Below are 12707 nucleotides of genomic sequence, written 5' to 3'. Positions count from 1 at the left end.
CCGGTACTGAATAGAATAAGAACATAACTTTAGCTTATATTTTTTAGCTACAAAATTATTTTAAGAGAACTTCGTGGGGTATTTACGGGTTACTTCTCTAAAATAAGGATAGAACATCGTTGGAGACAGTCAATACATTTATCACATTGGCGAATGTTAACTCTGCAGCATTTTGCTTTTATGCACTCTGTGTATGTTGTATGAAATTCTGCATACTACTGTATACTGCATACTCTGTGTAGTTGTGAAATACTGCATGTGAAATACTGCATACTCTGTGAAATACTGCATACTCTGTGTAGTTGTATGAAATTCTGCATACTACTGTAATTTGTTTCAGATCAATTCATGTATTGCATAAATTCAAAATTGCCTCATGTCCTTTCCCTATTACTCTAAATTCTATCAAAGTCTCAAATAAAACTTTAGAGTTTTATTTCAAATAAAATTTTTTTGTTTTTTTGTTAAAAATTTTTCGTTTGTCTCAAATAAAATTCTCCCTTGTACTTTGTGAGTACTCCTTAAACATTCTTTAGAAGAGAAAAAACTAATATTTTAATGACATTTGTTACATAATAATTTTAATTTGGAAGCTAGTCCCATACGTTGAGAAGACAAAATAAATGCGAACTGGCATAAGTGCGAACTTGCATAAGTGCGAAGCAGTAGCAAAAACTGGCACAAGAGCAAACTAACATAAGTGTAAACAGGAACAAGTGCGCTAAAATAATTTGAAAGCATTAGCATAAGTGAGAATCAATATAAGTGCGAAGTGGCATTAGTGCGAAGTAATTACAAAAACTGGCACAAGTGCGAATTGGCATAATTGCGAACTGGCACAAATGCACTTGTGCCAGTTCGCAATTATGCCAATTCGCACGCGCTAAAAGAATTTGAAAACACTTGCATAAGTGCAAATTGGCATAAGTGAAAACAACGGATTAATTTTGATGACTCCTTAAATTTCAACTAAATTATGAGCGCCAATTTTGAACTTCCACGAAAAAGAGCCATACAGACGTCACCAGTTAAACTGCTTAAAATTATTGTAATATTTAACGAGTTGATGACGTGTATCTATATATATCTATTAGAGTTGATGACGTGTATATCTATTAGAATTGATTTCTATTTTTAGATCTTTAACTTAAACTTCATTTGAACAAAAAGTTTTTAGAAAAATCATAATTTAAAAAAGATTTATATTGATGGGGAATTTTCTCCAATAAAGCATCTAAACAATATTTTTGTTTGGCGACATCTTTGTGATCGTTAAGATATTTTAAGGTAAAAAATTTTGAAAAAATCGTAATTTACAACTTTAAAACTTTCTAAATATTTATTAATAAATTGTTTAGAAAAATTTTGAATGTTTTAAATAATATTTGATAGAGTTTTTTATTTTGGATTCAGATTAAAAATAGTAATGTTTTTATTTTATAATGTGGAAGAAAAAAAGGAAATTATTTGATAAAAGCCAAACAAACAGCATACTTTGACCAATAATTAATTTAAAAAATTATCAATTTGTTTATTTTCTGAAGTACATTGTTTTTTTCTTCCTTTTTTTATTGTTCATTCAATTAGAACTTTGTATTTTCATTATTTTTATTATTTTTTATAATGGTGATTAGTTAAAGTATAGATAAATCCGAACATAAATTTGATATGTTTGCAGCCGGTTAGTATCTTCAGTAACAGATTCAGCATTTTTTGGTGTTTGAGATAAACACCAAAAAATGCTGGAAAAAAAAAACACCATCTTGACATTAGTTCCAGGGTTTATTATTGAAACTTCCTGTTACTGTATAATTGTGTTTTTTGTCTTCTAAGAATATAATGTGCTGAAGACACTCAGACATCATTTTTCTAAGCTAAATAACCAATAATATATGTACATGTATGTATGTGTGTATATGTATGTATGTATGTATGTATGTATGTATGTATGTATGTATGTATGTATGTATGTATGTATGTATGTATGTATGTATGTATCAGGGACGTGGTGGCACCTGAAAAGCAGGTACGAATTTCCAGAAGAGGGGACCGGTGAAGAAATTTTAACGAGAGACAAATAAGCGATCAAGGAAAGTTATATTTAAACTAAAAAAAGTTTTTTATGGATCCAAAATATTACGTAACTCCTTTGTTTCAGCATAGTTTTTTATTATATCTGAATGCAACTAACTCCCATTTTCTCATGTTCCACTGACAAGAGAACACAATCTTTAACATGCTCTGATTTCAACCAGTTTGCTAGACGAGTTTTGACAAGTTTCAGTTTGCTGGAAACTCTCTCCCACTCTGCTGAATTTGTTAAAATTATACTGAATATCTTGTATAAAACTGCAACAAAGGGGAATACAGCTTCTAACATAGTCTTCAGCATAAAACTATAAATGGTGAGGAAAGAAGGCAAAATTTTGTTATCCTTCTTAGCAATCTTTCTGCTATCTCCACAAAATCAACCATTTCAGAAGTGAATTCATTTAAACTGATACTAATTTTGAATTTTTCAAGCACTGATTGAATTTTTTTTTGTGAATTAGAGTTATGAAAATTATGACTAATATCTTCGCTCTTATTCTTCAATAAAAAAATGTCTATGCTTTCTAAAAATTTCCGCTGTGAAGAAAATTTGTTAACAAGAACTACATTTGCTGAATCCACTACAGTATAAAACATTTCTGCTAGCCACTGATCTTTACCCTGAGTAAGCTGCTCATCTTCTCTTTCATCAAAGTCTAGTCGTTTCTTTCTGCGAGTCCTTTTCCCAACAAATGTTTGCTGTTCAAGCTGAGCTTCAGTTTCAATTTTAACAGCAGATAAAATAGAGTTTTGGTCAGCACTGTCCCTTAGTACTTGAAGCTTTTCTAGTGACACATCGACAGACATTATAGCAATCGAAAAATCAAGTGTTTCTCTTTGAAGAACTTTATTTAGGGGACCCAAGATAGTAAAAATTTCTTTCAAGAGACATTAAGTCACAATTGTTTTATGACTGAAATCGGGATTAAATGCCTTGTGTTTTGCTTCGAATATTCATTTTAAATTCCATGTCAATGGAAATTTGTTCAAGGCAATTGATTACTGCAGGGTATAGTGTCAGCAGTCGGTCTGCAGCATTTTGTAAGGCACTGAAGCGAACACTGTGAGTAGCAGCCAATTCAAGAGACTGATTTACATCTTCAAGAAGAGATTTGGACTTCTCAAATATATTATTTCGCTTGAGTCTCCGTATAGAAAGGTCTTTAATCTCTGTGCACTACCAGGCTTATTTTCTGTTCCAAAAAGGTTAACAACAGAAGATTTCGCACAAGCTTTCACAACCAGATTTTTTCCATGAGATCCACAATATATATTTATTACTATGGGAGAACACTGCTTTAAATGCGTTGCAACTCCTTTGTTTTTTTCCTTGCATATTGCTCACACCATCAAATGACATAGCCACACACTTTTGAATATCTATGATATTTGATTTGAGTTCAACTTTGATTTTTTCACTTATTCCTTCACCAGTAGTTATTTCAGTTTCAACCATTAAAATCAGATGTTCCTTTACAACGGCCTCTTCTGCAGCAAGCGTAACATAACGTAATACAATAGTAATAGAAGTTTGCTCACTTAGTGTCATATCAGTGGTACCATCAGCTGATAGTGGAAAGAATACTGAATCATTTATCTCTTCTGAAATATCCTTCTTGACCATCTGTGTCATTGTATGGATTAGCTTGTTTTGTGTATAATTAGAAAGAAACGTTATTCTAGCACCCCTTTCAGAAGATTGTTATTGAGTATTGCAAATACTTGAAAGTTTTTCATTCAGAACCTCATCATACTGACTGAGTAAATTTAAAAAATTTAGAAATTTACTCGCACTACATTGAAAGACTTCATTTTTTTCAGAGTCATTGTAAAAGTTTACTTCCTCATTTCCACGTAAAGAAATACTCTCTGCAATCAAATACCGAATAGCATCAATTACTCGTATTAGGTATTGATGTAGTTTCTCCGCTTTTTTACGTTTTTTGTTAGATGTCTCATGGTTTCAATATTTAATATTTTATCAGCTTTGTAGCTTTATAATGCATGAACCATAGCTTCAGCAGCATTTCGATGGTTTTTCTTGGTGAAATACTTTGTTATGATGTGACTTAAGTTTGACCAATTATCAAACTCATCACGTAAAGAATCTGTGTTCTCTCTTCATCCAAAGCATAAACAAACAATGCAAAAATTTTGTCTAGTGATAGAGAGTAGATTAGTCATGTCTTTTTCTGCACAACTTCAATGTCATTAACTTTAACTGATTCAGTGTAATATTTAGATAACCTTGAACGTTTTGGTGGCTGATTTGGCCCTTATGCAATAAATTGCTTTTTATTAATCATCTTTGCATTTTTCAGCTCTAGAAATTTAGCTGGAACATTTTCATTGACATTTACAACGTTGTGTGGTTGCTTCAGAATAATCTTTTCTGCTAGAGTTATTTCCGCCGCTGCAGTTACAAGCACTTCATAATTACCCATTTCTACAGTCACTCTCTCAGTTTCAGTAATGTTTCGGTTTCTGAATGTTTCTGAATATTGTAGTTCTGCTCCTTTATCTGCTGCAATAATGGTATCTTGGTTATTGTCTGTTTCTTGTATCGATAATTGGTCACTAATCTCTGTTATTGGCTCTGTTTCAATAATAGACTTACTTATGATATTCACAATGGATGTTGATGTTAATTCTATATTCTCTGTTGCTGCAAAAGATGTCTCAACTTTTCTCTGTATTTGTGGCACTTGCACTGACGTGAGACCTGCCGTTAACTTTAATTGTTTTGGATCTGCTGCTTTCAATTCATGTTGTAGTTTATAAGCTTTTTTTTTTCAGCACCAGATTTGTATTTCCATGTTGCCTCTTTTTTTTCTTTTTTCCTTCATTTCACCTGAAACATAAATAAATATAGAATTAAAAATATTTCCTATGATAGAAACCAATGCATTGGATTCTTTCGTTTGAGTTATAACTACTATCGGTCCATGGAATTTATAAATAGTAGTGCTATTTATAAATTCCATGGACCGATAGGGAGTGGACATGAGTATATTGAGTAGTAGTGAATGAAAGTAATAACAAAAATTCATTGAACACAAAATTTTATTTATCAAGCATATATTAACCATATTAATCAATGCAAAGCAAATGAATTCATGCATTTTATAAATTTATTGTTTTGAATTTTTCAATTACAATTTTCTCTTTTTTCTGTTGATGGAATGGTTAATTTCATCAAATAAAGAGAAGACATCGTTTAATCGTTCGTAACTACGATGCTTGTTTTCGGAATTCTTTTCGTTTAGCAATACGTCTGCCTCTACCTTCTTCTGTTTCAGTCGCTCTTGCCTTAACATATCGTTCTCTTCGATTTTTTAGCCGAGATGCTTGTTTTTCAGCTGATTCATTTGCTCTAGCTCGAAATTTGTGTTCTCTTTCTCGAGCAAGACAAGCTAATCGATCAACTTCAGTTTCCAGCTTTCTTTTTTATATTTAGCTTTTTTCTTTATATTTCTACGTTGATAAAATATTATTATTTTTACTTAATTACATTAAAAGTTTTAACTATTATTTATAATTACTATTTATAAGTAAAGTCTTAAAGTATAACTTTTTTACAGTATAAAATATATCAATTTCAGGTCAACAACATTTTTTATTATTATTATTCAACAGCAATTTTATTACGCTAAACAAAGTTTGTTGTTATTTACGCTAAACAAAGTTTGTTGTTTTTTGTTTGTTTTAATTATTTTTCTTAACTATTTCTTTTATTTAAGCTAAACTAAAGTCTATCTCAACGCAACGAAGGCATAGAACCGAGATGGCCAAATAGCGGCTCGCGAGCCGCATGCGGCTCTTTTCAAAAGTTTTATTGATTGACTAATAAAAACTTCTATTAAAATATAGCCGTAAGACATATCGTTTGAAAAATGGATATAGCGAAAAAATAAAAGTAAGAAAAGAAAAATTGAAGATGAGAACTAATTATTTCATGGTGATTGGACAGAAAAAGACGCATTTATTGAAAAAGAAAATAAACCTTTGTGTTTAATTTGCAATACTCTACTTGCTTAAAATAAGATAAGTAATGTTAAACGTCACTATGAATTAAAACATATTTGTTTTTCTGAAGAATACCCATTAAATTCATGTAATAGAAAAAATAAAATCGAGCTTAAAACAAAATTTAAAAATCAACAAATGAATATTTCATCTTCCAGCAAAGAATCAAATATTACAACAGAAGCAAGTTTTATAGCTTGGAATATTGCAAAAAGTAAACATCCTTACGATGGAGAGTTTGTAAAACAAAATATTTTTGATGTGATCTCAGTTTTAGATCCTACTAATAGCAAAATTCAAAGGGTAATTTCAGATACTTCTGTTTCTCGACATACGACTGAAAGAAGAATATTTGAGATTAGCATCGAAGTTGAACAGCATTTGTTAAATGACTTAAAAAAATGGGAAGCATTCCGTTTAGCATTGGATGAATCAATAGATATTCAAGATAAACCTCAAATGGCAGTATTTGTTAGATATGTAACATCTAATGTACTCGTGAAAAAAGAGTTGCTAGATTTAGTAGAGCTAAAAGACACAACTCGTGGAATTGATTTAAAGAAAGCCCTTGACACTGTTTTGGTGAAAGCCAATGCTTGTAAGAACAAGCTTGTTAGTGTTGCTACAGATGGTGCAACAGCAATGGTTTGAAAATACATTGGGCTTATGGGTTTACTAAATAGTGATCCTACGTATCCAGAGTTTATCCCAGTTTATTGTGTGATTCATCGAGAACATTTAGCAGCAAAACATTTTAATTTTCCAATTGTTTTTAAATCAGTGCTGGAGAATGTAAATTATATTCGATCTAATGCAAAAAATCACAGACAATTTAAAAATTTCATTAGTGAATTGGATCTTTTTGACAAACCAAGTGACTTGTCATTTTACTGTGCTGTAAGGTAGCTTTCAAGTAGTGACTTTCTTTACAGGTTTGTAGAACTATTAAAACCAATTAAATGTTTTTTGCTTGAAAAGCAGAAGACATTTGAAATCTTTGACTATGTGAATTTTTTGCAAGATCTTTTATTTTTAACTGATGTACTGCAACGTTTACAAAATCTGAGTTTGTCGCTTCAGGGAAAAAGAAAAAATATATCTGATCTTGCTCAGACTATATTTAGTTTTTTAAAAAAAATTGCTCTATTTCAGAAAGATCTTACCTTGAAAACTTTTAATCATTTTCCTCAAATGAAAAAGATAATTTATAATTCTAATTCTACGATTAAGTTTGATAATCATAAGATTGAATCATATTTGAAATGAAATTACTAGATCTCCAAGAAGATCAAAATCTTCATATGCTGCATAAAATACTAACTTTATTGGATTTTTGGAAAATGGTTCCTGAAGTTAAGTATCCTCAATTAAAAAGGATTAGTATAAAACTTATTTCAATTTTTGGTTCAACATATACATGTGAATCTTTATTTTCGACTACAAAATTTGTTAAATCAAAGTATCGTGCCAATCTAACTAGTAAATATTTGTTACAGTTGCTTAGAATATCAACTAGAAGCATGAAACCAGATTTTAAAAAACTTACCAGTAGTGTTTAAAATCTTAGTGCCTAATAAATTTATAGTAAATTATGCAAGTTATTATACAAGAAGAATTTTCTAATGGTCTTTAACAAAAAATAATTGATGTTATAAAAAGATTTTTTGCTGAACAATGAAAAGATATTTTTCAATTGTAAAAATATAATTTCAGTAACTTATGCTATTAAGTGGTTATCAGCAAGTTCAATTCAAATAAAAGCCAGTTTAATTCAAATACATTAACATAATTTTTTTTCTCAAAGAAACCTTTTTATCTTTAGATTTTTATATCTTGCTTACAGTTATTTTTATAAGAAAATTTATGGTTGTTGTAATTGTGTTAATTCAAAAAAAAATTATGATTTGCAGATTTTTTTCTCAATTTTTTCTACAAATGGTTTTCTAGTGTGAATAAAAAGGAATCCGATTTTATGTAGCCAAGTTTACATTTAAAGAATAGCTTTTACTTTCTTTATTGTAAATAAAACTAAATACTAAACATAAATTGTGTACATACTAAGTTTATTTATAAAAAGTACAATTTCCATTTAAAAATCAAAATATTGATGTATAAAAAATCTAAATTTACATTCGCCAATTTTTTTTTTTAAAGATGAAGTTGGCATAAAGCATGGGCGTTTGATTTTTCCGTCCGTTACGTTAAAAAATTTTAACTGACGTTATTAACGGAAAATTTCCGTTAAAGTTTTTTAACGGATCGATATTTTTTCGTGAATTTCCGTTGATTCCGTTAATTTCATTAGTTTTATATAAGAAAAAATTTTTTTTAAGTTGTTTAAAAATAAGTTTCATTTAATTGACGTTCGGTTGAATGAACGACAAGGAGCAAAAAAAATTTCCAAATATACAGTTCGATTATCGAAAAATTTAAAACATTTTTGTACATTTGTTAAACTTATAACTTGAGTTAAATATATAATTAAAAAAAAAGTTTCAAACTAATAAATTTCAGTTAGTTGACTTTATTAAAATTATTTAAGTTTTTATAACATTTTTTTATTATAATAAATAAAGCATATTATCGGTATTGTAAAAGTTTAATTTTTTTATATATTAGTTTCTTTATTGTGTGTAAAATGCCATAAACATGTTCTATTATTTGGGATTATTTTGAAAAAGAACCAACTAATAAAGATGGAGAAGTAGTTTCCAACGCAATTTGCAAAAAATGTCGAAAAGTTTACAAACTTGCTAAGGGTTCAACATCTAGTATGAGATACTACTTGAATTTTTTTTTTTTTTTTTTTTTGTTCTTTTATCTTTACAATGTCGTGATTCTATCTATATAACTGATACAAATTTACAATGTTTATAAAATATATGATGGTAAGAGAAAAAATAAAATCTCACAACTTTATAGAATACAAAAAATATAACTGCAGGGTATCATTATTATTAAAAGAACGCGGGAAACTTGCAGAAGACCAGATGGTCTTGTCATCAAGAAACCGCTTGTACTAGCAATATTTTTTGTATTTTTGTTTTTACATGTTTCTAGTTTAACAAAATATTATGGTAGTTCATTTTATATTGGATTCACATATAATAAAATGTAAGATAATAAATAATTGATAAATGATAGATTTTGTACACATAAATATATGATTAGGCATAAATAAAATTATTTTTGATTTATATATTTTTTATATTAATATTTGTTATTGAAGTTTTTTTGAGATTTTCGTTTCAACGTTAATTTTGGCTCTAGCTTCAGTATTAGTTTAGTGTAAGTTCATATAATTGTTTATATTTAAAACGATTTTTTTTAGTAAGATTTTCAAACAATTAAGGTTATCTAATTTTGTAATTATGGCATTTCTGGATATCAGTTTATTATAGAGATAGGGACCGCGATATGAAATTGTGAAACGCGATAGTTTTGTTTTTCTAAACGGTATATTAAAGTTTCCTACTTCTCGAGTGTCATATCTATTTCTATTGCTTTTAAAGAAATCATTTGAGAAATGTGATGGGACAAGCCCGAGTTTATATTTTAGCATAAACAATAAGTTTTGATAAATGTTTATTCTATAGACGTTTAGTGCATTAAGGAGTTTTAACAAAGGTTCAGCATGAGTGAATTTGTCTTTTTTATAGACAATTCTAACGGCATGTTTTTGACGTCGATAAAGTGATTTCAAATTGGATTTATTGGTACTTGCCCATGCTATATTACCATATGTATAATAGGTCTGTATAAATGAGAAATAAAGATGTTTTAGATTTCTTGGGATAACATTGGTCTAGCTTTGTATAGCACGCCAATGTTTTTGGTTATTTTAGTATTTAAATAGTCTAAGTGTGCTTTCCATGAAATTTTTTTGTCAATTAGTAAACCTAGAAATTTTGTTATTGAGGTTCTTTTAATATTTTTGTTTTCTATTTTTAGCAATGGTAATATATTAGGTATGTTTTTTCTTTTTTGATTGGGATGGAATAAAATGCAATTGGATTTTTCTGTGTTTAAAGATAATTTATTAGATTTTAGCCAGATATTAAGTTTTTCAAGTTCGATATTCGTTGTTTCAAAGAGTTCTTTAATAGACTGAGATGAATAAAATAAATTAGTATCATCTGCAAACATTATTACATCAAGTTTGTTTAAGACTATCGGAAGATCGTTAATGTATATTAAGAACAATAAGGGAGCTAGAATGGAACCTTGGGGAACGCCACATTTAACCTCAGCAATTTTGAACAGATATTTCATCAGTGTTAACACATTGCTGTCTGTTTAGCAAAAAAATTTTAAACCAGAGTAATGCAACATTTTTTACGCCATATTTTTCCAATTTTTTGAGCAGGATAGCATGATCAACAGTATCGAATGCTTTCGATAAATCTATAAAGATTCCTAAAACAAATTCTTTATTAACAAATGAGTAATTGATGCTATTTACAAGATCTACGATTGCATGTTCGGTTGCATGTTGCTTTTGAAAGCCGAATTGTTTTGTATTTAAGATGTTGTTGTTTGTTATATATTGGTATAATTTAATATAAATTATTCGTTCGAGGAGTTTTGAGAATACAGGAAGAATTAAGATTGGTCTATAATTGTTTAGTAAGTATGGTTCTCCAGTTTTATATATTGGTACAATTTTTGCAATTTTCAATTTCTCTGGAACGGTTTCTGTTGTAATTGAAAACTTAAATATTTCGAAGAGAGGTTTCTTTATTATCGGAAAGATACTTATTACAATATTGCTACAAATTTCATCAATTCCTGGTGCTTTGTTGATTTTTAAAGAGTTTATGGCATTTTCGAGTTGAAAGTTAGTTCGCTATTTAGATCAGTAAAATAATTTTCAAAGGAGTTATTTGCGGTTTGAATTTTAGACGCCATGTTAGGGCCAATATTTGCGAAGAAATTGTTGAATTGTTCGGCAATAGAATTCTTATCGTTGTGTTCTATTTCATTTATAATAATTCTATCTGGTAAGCTGTTTGTTTTTATATACTTTTTTCCGATTATTTCTTTCATGATGTTCCATGTTTTTTTGGTATCTCCATTTGTTTTTTGAAGTAATTTAGAATAATAAACTTTTTTAGAATGTTTTCTGATTTTTTCGAAAAGATTTTTATATTGTTTATAAGTAGATAGGTTTTCTTCATTTCTGTTTTTTAAATATTTAACATATAGTCTTTGTTTAGTTTTTGAAGATTTTTTGATTCCGCTAGTGATCCATGGACAGCTCAAATGTTTCACTTTTATTTCTTTTTCTTTGATTGGAAAATGATTATTATAGTGTTTTAGAAAAATATCTGTGAAAGTATTATATGCAGAGTTTGTGTTCCCAAGGTTACATTCTTGATACACTTTAACCCAATCTACTGCCGATAGTGCGTCTTTAAAACATTTAATAGAATTTTTATTTATTTTTATTTTTTTAAGGACGTATTTAGAAATGAGTTTGTTAGTATGTTATCTATAGCAGAAATAGTATTCGTGGTTACCCGTGTGGGTTTATTAATAATTGGTAAAATACAATGTTGAAGCATGTTATCAAAAAATAATTTAGTGATCGGACACTCTTTGTATTTTAAACAATCTATGTTTAAGTCCCCGATACAGAACAACTTTTTTTGCTCTTTATTGATTTTAAGAAAAATTTCTTCTAGATAATTAGAACATTTTTTAATATTACCTTCAGGTGGCCTATAACAGGTAGAGACTATAATATTTTTAAATTTGGAGTTGATGATCTCTATTGTAAAGATCTCACTATCGGGGTTAGAAATGGAGTGATCTTTTCTCACTTTTATCACTTGATCATTCCGAACATAAGTTGCAATCCCTCCTCCTTTTTTGTATGCTTTCCTTTCAGAAGATAATAATTTGGAATTTGAAAGTTAAAGTTATTTTGGATTGATTCATCAGAACACCAAGTTTCTGTTAGGCAACTCATACTGAATGAATAATTGCAATCAATTAGGAAATGTTTAAGTTTGTCAAAATTTTTATTTATGCTTCTTATATTTCTGTGAATTACCGTAAAATTATTTTTATAAGCTTCAAGTTCAGTTTTGAAAGTTTCTGTTTCAAAATATCGAGAGTTAAAATTATACATTTGAAAAATTTGCGTCATTGAGTATATTATTCGCGGTTTCAAAGACATTGAAGCGCATCGTTTCAAAACCTATTGTTTTATTTTTTATTTCCGTTATTTTAGAATGTAAAATTTAGAACGCGTTCACTAAGTAAAACAAAAGTGTGTTGCGCTATTTTTTAAAATCTCGTGTAAATATTTAAACGTATTTTAAAATGGCGTATTTACCTTCGCTTCTTAGTTTTTTAACTTCTTCCCAGAGCTTTCTTCGATGATATATTGTTTCTTGAGCGAAGTCTTCATTTATGTATAGGCCAGTTCCTTTAAGATACTTTACACCATTGAGAATTTTGTTTTTGTCTTGGAAGTTTAAAAGTTTTATAACTAATGTTCTTGGTTTGTTGTCTTTAAATTGTCCAATACGATGAGCTCGCTCAACCACTACTTCGCTTTGTATTTTCAGTTTTGTTTTGAAAAT

General features: G+C 28.9%; 1 protein-coding gene across 1 annotated transcript in view; it reads left to right on the top strand.

Annotated features, from left to right (window-relative positions):
- Window positions 1-1178: 1178 nt before the first annotated feature.
- Window positions 1179-12707, top strand: part of LOC101237748 (uncharacterized) — a 28344-nt gene continuing 16815 nt past the window's right edge. The window contains exon 1 of the mRNA XM_065799847.1: window positions 1179-1287. The gene's annotated coding sequence lies outside the window, so the exon portion shown is untranslated. The remainder of the gene's footprint in view (window positions 1288-12707) is intronic.

This window comes from Hydra vulgaris, chromosome 06 (assembly GCF_038396675.1).
Source record: "Hydra vulgaris chromosome 06, alternate assembly HydraT2T_AEP".
Taxonomy (NCBI): Eukaryota; Metazoa; Cnidaria; class Hydrozoa; order Anthoathecata; family Hydridae; genus Hydra; species Hydra vulgaris.
Note: the sequence above shows the minus strand (reverse complement) of the source record. Positions and strands in the feature narration are given on the sequence as shown.